Here is a 6,573-nt window from a genome sequence, read left to right on the forward strand (position 1 = left end):
GGAGCTTAGGAGGAAGGAAGACCAGGTTGTAGATGCTTCAGTCCTTCATTGAGGGGGAACAGGATGATCATAACAGGGAGGACCTGGGAGGGGAGACCTGGGATGGAGAGAGGAAGGGGAGGAAAAAGGTGGGCACTGGAGAGAAGTTCAGAGGGTCAGGAAATCATACAAATATATGTAGCAGTGAGGGGTGAGGAACTGATGAACTGATGATAGCCACTGAGGTTCCCAGACTCCAGGTAAACAAGAGGTTCCCAGGACCCACCACAGATGAATTTAGCAGAAATGTGTAAAGAAAGAGAGGTAGAACCTGTACAGACCACCTCCAGCAGATAGGCAAGGCCCTTGGTTGAATGATGGGGCCATCCACCCATCTCAAAGTTTTTAACCCAGAAATGTTCCTGTCCAAAAGAAGAACAGGGACAAAAAATGGAGTAGAGGCTGAAGGAAGTGCCATCTGGGGACTGCCTTACCTGGGAATCTCTTCTGTCTACAGACACCAAACCTGACACTGTTGCCATTGCTCAGAGATGCTTGCTGAAGGAACCTGATATGGCTATTCCTTTGGAGGTTCAGCCACCAAATGAACAATGCAGAAGTGGATGCTTAGAGCCTGTGGGGCAGTAGTCTGTGCAGGCAATGTGGTCCCAGTTGAGCAAGAAGTCTGGAATCCCAGAGACGTGGTGGCTGGTAATTTCTGCCTGCATGGGACAGAAGGGGTTTGACCATGCCTCCTTGGCTCCTGTTTCAGTCATTGAGCGCCACAGGCCTCCAGCAGGAGAAGTCTGTGATATTGGTCATGTATTAGCAGCACCAAGCCTTCTTACATACAAATAAAGATTCCCCAAGCTCTCAGCCCACACCAATGAGAAATACCTGCTGTTGAACCCTGAATCACCCCCAAAACTGTAATCCTATCCAGGGAATAAAAATATAAAAATCCTATCCAGGGAATTAAAGTTGTGTGAGAGATCTACTCTGTCATCTGAGCCTTTTGTTCTAAGAGCTGTAACACTTGGGAAGAGGTGTGTTCTCCCTGAAGCTGTGCTGCACTCCTCACTGGCTAGTTGGCCTTTATTGGCCCAGCCCAAACAAACATGGCAGAGATGGAGGTGAAGCCCACTGTGGCAGTAGAAGTGACAGAAGCGCCTTCTCCTTCTTGCCCGTGCTCGCTTCCCTTCACCAGAACTCTCACAAGGGTCCAGGCCAGAGATCTCCGAGAAAACCTCTGGTACACAGGCCCCCATCTGGCACCCACTGTGTGACCTGAACAGATATGATTGCACTGAACAATTACTGCAGGAAGGTGAGCCCCCCACCTCTGGAAACAATCAATCTGTTTTTTTCCTACTGTGCTTTTAGTCAGTGTCATCAAGGGATTTGGACAAACATGAGGGGAAACTGAAACCTCCTGGCCAGACCTACTCTGTGGTGTAGGCAGAAGGTCCCTCTGGCCTCTGTCTAAATCCCTCAATGGGCATTGGCAAAGACTCTCTATCTAACTCCTTCTTAAAACAAAAAGAAAACCTGGTAATGCAGCAGCCGCTTAAAAGCCACAGGGCAACTGCCAGTTCTTAAATCTGTGGGAAGGCTTAGTATTTTGTACTTCTATGGAATCTCCTGAAGCAACACAACCTAAGGGAACCTTCCCATTGGACAAGTACTTCTCCTCTTTTCTATCATGAGCAAGTCACCATCTCATAAAAAATTGCCACAGGCCAGGGAAATACATGCCCTACTAAAACACCATGGAATAAAGATAGCCAAAAACAAGTCTCCTTGTTTTGACGGAGGTCCTTCAGATAGTGCCATGCATGGCCAATAATATTTATAGCCTGAACTCATGGATCCAAGTAGCTTCTCTCATTAAAAACAAAGATACCCTAGAAGGAAAAATACCCTCCCGTGATGTTTTGGTGATCTTAGCGGCAATTCAGAAATACATAAGACCATCTAAAACAGGACAGACTGATTGCAACACAGCTGATGAGCCCCCTCAGTCAGATGAACCCAAAGATCAAGGTCATAAAAAAACACTCTATTTCAGATCTCACAGCCCTAGCCCAATTAATAAGAGAAGTAAAATCCATCTACCCACCACCCCTGACTCCTTATGCCTTGGAGGAGACACTAAATAAACTGTATACTCCTCCTGCCCCTCTCTCCCACTCAATGGCAAGGCTCCATTACAAAAAAGAAAGGAGCTACCACCTGCCCCTCCCCTCACTTCACCTCCACCCATCCAAGCTGTAAAATCAAAATACCTTCAAAATTCAGATGAAGCCTCGCCTAACACCATAGTCCCTTACTCTCAACCATCTACCACCCAACAACTTTGTAATGTTCAAGACTCTCTTGCACAAACTAATCCTGTCTCCCATGCCATGAAAGAGTCTGAGTGGAACAAAAAAACCAAACCACTCAGGCATATCCAGTTAATATTAATGCCAGTCGAAATAGACCACTTAACTGGTACCCACTACAAGCCTCAGATTTAAAAGAACTCAGGCAGGCAGTTAAGGAAGATGGCATCCACATGCCCTGGACAAAATCTCTCCTACAGAGCCATATTGTCAACTTAAATACCCACCAAGATTGGAGAGATACTTGTCATTTTTTCCCTCCCTGGTCATATGTTTTTGGAAGGGGAAGCCTTATTTCAAGATGAATGCCATCAACAAGTCAGGCAAAACCAAGGCAGAGGTGATATCGCACGGGATTTTAATAAACTTTTTGGCCAGGAGGACTTTTCCACTAGAGCACAAGTAACTCAGCCAGCAGGGTACTATGAGCAAGTCTACCTCTGTGCAACACAAACTTGGTTTACTCCACCCTCAGGGTCACAAGACCCTGCCTCCTCCCTGCTCACTCTCCTTCAAAAGCCCAGAGAACCCCTAACTGATTTTATTCTCAGAACCAAAATGAGCCTGGAAAGAAAAAATTCCCAATCCCACAGACAGAGACCTTTTTAAAACCATTGTGTAGGAAGCCATGTCTTCTGAATCCAGACTATCTTGCCAGGGTTTCAGGGAAGAACATCACAATAGGTGGATTGTGGCCACCAGAGATATAGGAATGGCATCACACCAGATTACATCCATGGCTCAAGCATTTCTAGCAACAGTAAAAATAGAAATAATCTGCTTCAAATGTAGAGAGGCAGGAAATTGGAGGAATAAATGCTCACAAAATTTTCTCTCCCCATAGTAGATTCTAATCCCCCTAAGACAATCTGCCCCCTGCTGCAGGAAAGGTTTCCACTGGAAGAAATATAGTACCAGTATATATGATAAGGATGATAAGCCACTACAATCTTTAAACTCCAGATTGGGCAACCCTCAGCCCTGAAAGTAAGAGGAACAACTGCTCCTATAGAAGTCTTATGGGTGTCTAGCATCTCAGAAGGCTCCCATCCAAAATTAACCATTAAGACAGACAATAAACCATTCAAGTGCCTTATTGATACTGGAGCAGACAGGACAATTTTAAGACAGCAAGAGATCCCTCATCCGTGGGCCCCAGCTCTTAGGCATAGGGGTACCTCTCATGAATTCATAACTAAACAGGCTTATAAGTGGGAAAATCTGGATGGGGCTAATGGCCTTATACGCCCCCTGGTGGCTCAAGTATCCACCAAATCTTCTAAGAAGAGATATTTTACAAGCCTTAGAGGTGGTTCTTACCATCCAGTAAGAAATGTCCGACACCTCCCCACCAACCAAGATAGCCAGCCTCTTGCTGAGAAATCAAGGACAGAAGAAGAAGAGGAGGAGGCCGTGGAAACACCACAACTAGAAGAACAAGATCTCCTGGAAAGACATCCATGACCTGGTGACTGCTGCCCAGGCCATGTGTCCTCTACAAGTCCCCCTCTCTTCTATTCTCTTAGCTGTTTTTGTTATTATTCGTGTTAACTTTGCTACTGTCCAGCCTGTCCTTACCCTTACTGACACCTACCACTGGATATTCTATGCTATGGAAACCTAGAATGGACACAACAAAGTTATAGGGATGCAGGACTGTTCACTTGAAGGATGGCGAACCAGAATTGAGATCCCTCTACACCCAGATTTCATCTCCACTACCCCTAGCTCTTTTCTCTGTTTTACTTACTGATACCCAGGTGAATGTCTCCAAGAGGTCTCCACATATGGAGATTGTCGATACTTAATCTGAAAAATAAAATCCACCAATAGTGACAGTTCCATGTTCACCAACCTTAACACTCATTTTCAGTTCTCCATCAGCGATCCATAGGATGAATATTGGTGGACTGGAGTCATGGGTAAACTTTACCCCAATGGCTATGCCAAATAACCAGTTGCTGACCTGCATATCTCCCATGAGCTTGTTCCTGCTTCCAAATCAGCCTTTACCCATGCTAATATTATCCAACAGGAAAATCTGTCTCAGAGGGAGCAGCAGACTATCCTCTCCTGGTAACAATACATCCAATATGCTGCTGACCTCCTTCCTTTACCAACCCATCCCAATGCTTTTTCTGTGTTTCTCTCTCCCCACTATTATTAGCAGCCATTCCCATTAATATCTCCCTTTACAACCTCCATGGAACCCTACCCATGAGGAAAGAGCATAGGACATTCCTTTCTTTGACCTACCCCCCTCTTTGCCTTGTAGACCTTCCTCAAAATCCCACCTTACATGTGTCCATGACTTCATCAACAGGCATCAGTATGTGTTAACCCTCCTGCCCTCCTCTGGTGCAAAGCCACCACTGGTATCTCTATTAACTCCCCTTTTCAAGGCTCCTGCACCCCATGATAATAGCCCCACAAGTTTATCTCTATGAACCTTAAGAACTTGCCTTACAGATGGGAGAAAGCTGAAAGAAGAGAGAGATCTTCATCCCTCTACTCATTGGACTAGGCCTTGCTGTCTCATTGGGTGTGACAGAAACTGCTGAAACAGCCCTTGCCCAAATACAACATCTGGCCAGTGACTTCCAAGACAAGCTTGACCAGGTGATGGCTTCTACTACAGACAGCCTTGAGTCGCTTCAATGGCAGATAACCTCCTTAGCAGGAGTTACACTCTAAAACCTGAGAGCACTGGACTTGCTTACTGCTGAACAGGGAGGGACTTGCATTTTGCTGGGGGAGGAATGTTGCTTTTATGTCAATGATTCTAGGTTGGTAGAACAAGATACCCAAATGCTTAAAGAACTCCAGGGGACTCTCTAGGCATGCTATACTACCAAGCCCCTACCCCTTAGTACTCTAACCCCTTAGTAGCCTGGGTTCTTCCCCTCATTGGCCACATACTGGCCATTGTAGCCTTGCTTCTCTTCACACCTGCCTCATTCTGTTTCTAAAGCAGTAGATGAGTAGCATTATAAAAATCACTACAAATCAGGTCTTGGTTTAGTATCAAACTGTTCCTGACATAGTAGACAGATATTCTGATGACACCTCTCCCTTATAAAAAGAAAAAGGAGGTTGTGGGGCTGTAATCTGTGCAGGCAACCTGGTTCAGGTTGAGCAAGAGGTCTGAAACCCCAGAGACCTGGTCCGTGGTAATTTCTCCCTGCATGGGACAGAAGGTGTTCAACCATACTTCCTGGGACCCTGGATCCTATTTCAGTCACACCCACCCCCAGCCCCCCACAGGAGAGGGATGTGATATTGGTCACTTATTAGCAGTTTTTATCACTATTGTTCTGCATTACAACTTAAGATCAGGGTTAGTGATTCATCCAGAAGTTCTTTTATTGTTGAGAATTGTTTTGACTATCCTGGGTTTTTTGTTTTTGTTTTTGTTTTTTCAGATGAGGCTGGAAATTGCTCTGTCAGTGTCTGTAAGATCAATAACTCAAGCAACAGCACATGATTTTAAGGATGTAGACAAAGAACTCTACTCCATTGCTGGTGGGATTGTAAACTTGTACAACCAATTTGCAAATCACTCTGGTGGTTCTTCAGGGAATTGGAAATAATTCTATCTGAAGACCATGCCATACTGCTCTTGGGCATATACACAAAAGAAACTCCACCATATCACAAGGATTTGTGATCTACTATGCTTATAAAAGATTTAATTATAATAGCCAGATATTGGAGCTTCCAGGTGTCCCTTAACTGAGGAATGGGTACAGATAATGTGGCTCATTTACACAATGTAATACTATTCATATATTAAAAACAAAGACATGAATTTTGCAGGCAAATGGGTGGAACTAGGTGATATTACCCTGAGTGAGGTAACCAAGACCCAAAAGAACATGTATGAGAGGAACTTTGTATGGCTGTCTTCTGAGAGGCTCTACCAAGCAGCTGATGGAAACAGATGCAGATACTTATAGGCAAGCAGGAATGAGATCAGGGACCCCCGTGGAAAACTTAGCAGAAGTATTGAAGGAATTGAAGGGGATGGTAACCCCATAAGAAGACCAACAGTGTCAACTAACCCAGACCTCTGGGAGCTCCCAGAGACTGAGCCACCAACCAAAGTACATACACAGGCTGGTCTGATGGCCCTAGTGCATATTTAGCAGAGTTCTGCCTTGTCTGGTCTCACCTCAGTGGTAGAGGATACACCTAATCCTGTAAAGACTTG

Source organism: Mastomys coucha, unplaced genomic scaffold (assembly GCF_008632895.1).
Source record: "Mastomys coucha isolate ucsf_1 unplaced genomic scaffold, UCSF_Mcou_1 pScaffold21, whole genome shotgun sequence".
Classification (NCBI taxonomy): domain Eukaryota; kingdom Metazoa; phylum Chordata; class Mammalia; order Rodentia; family Muridae; genus Mastomys; species Mastomys coucha.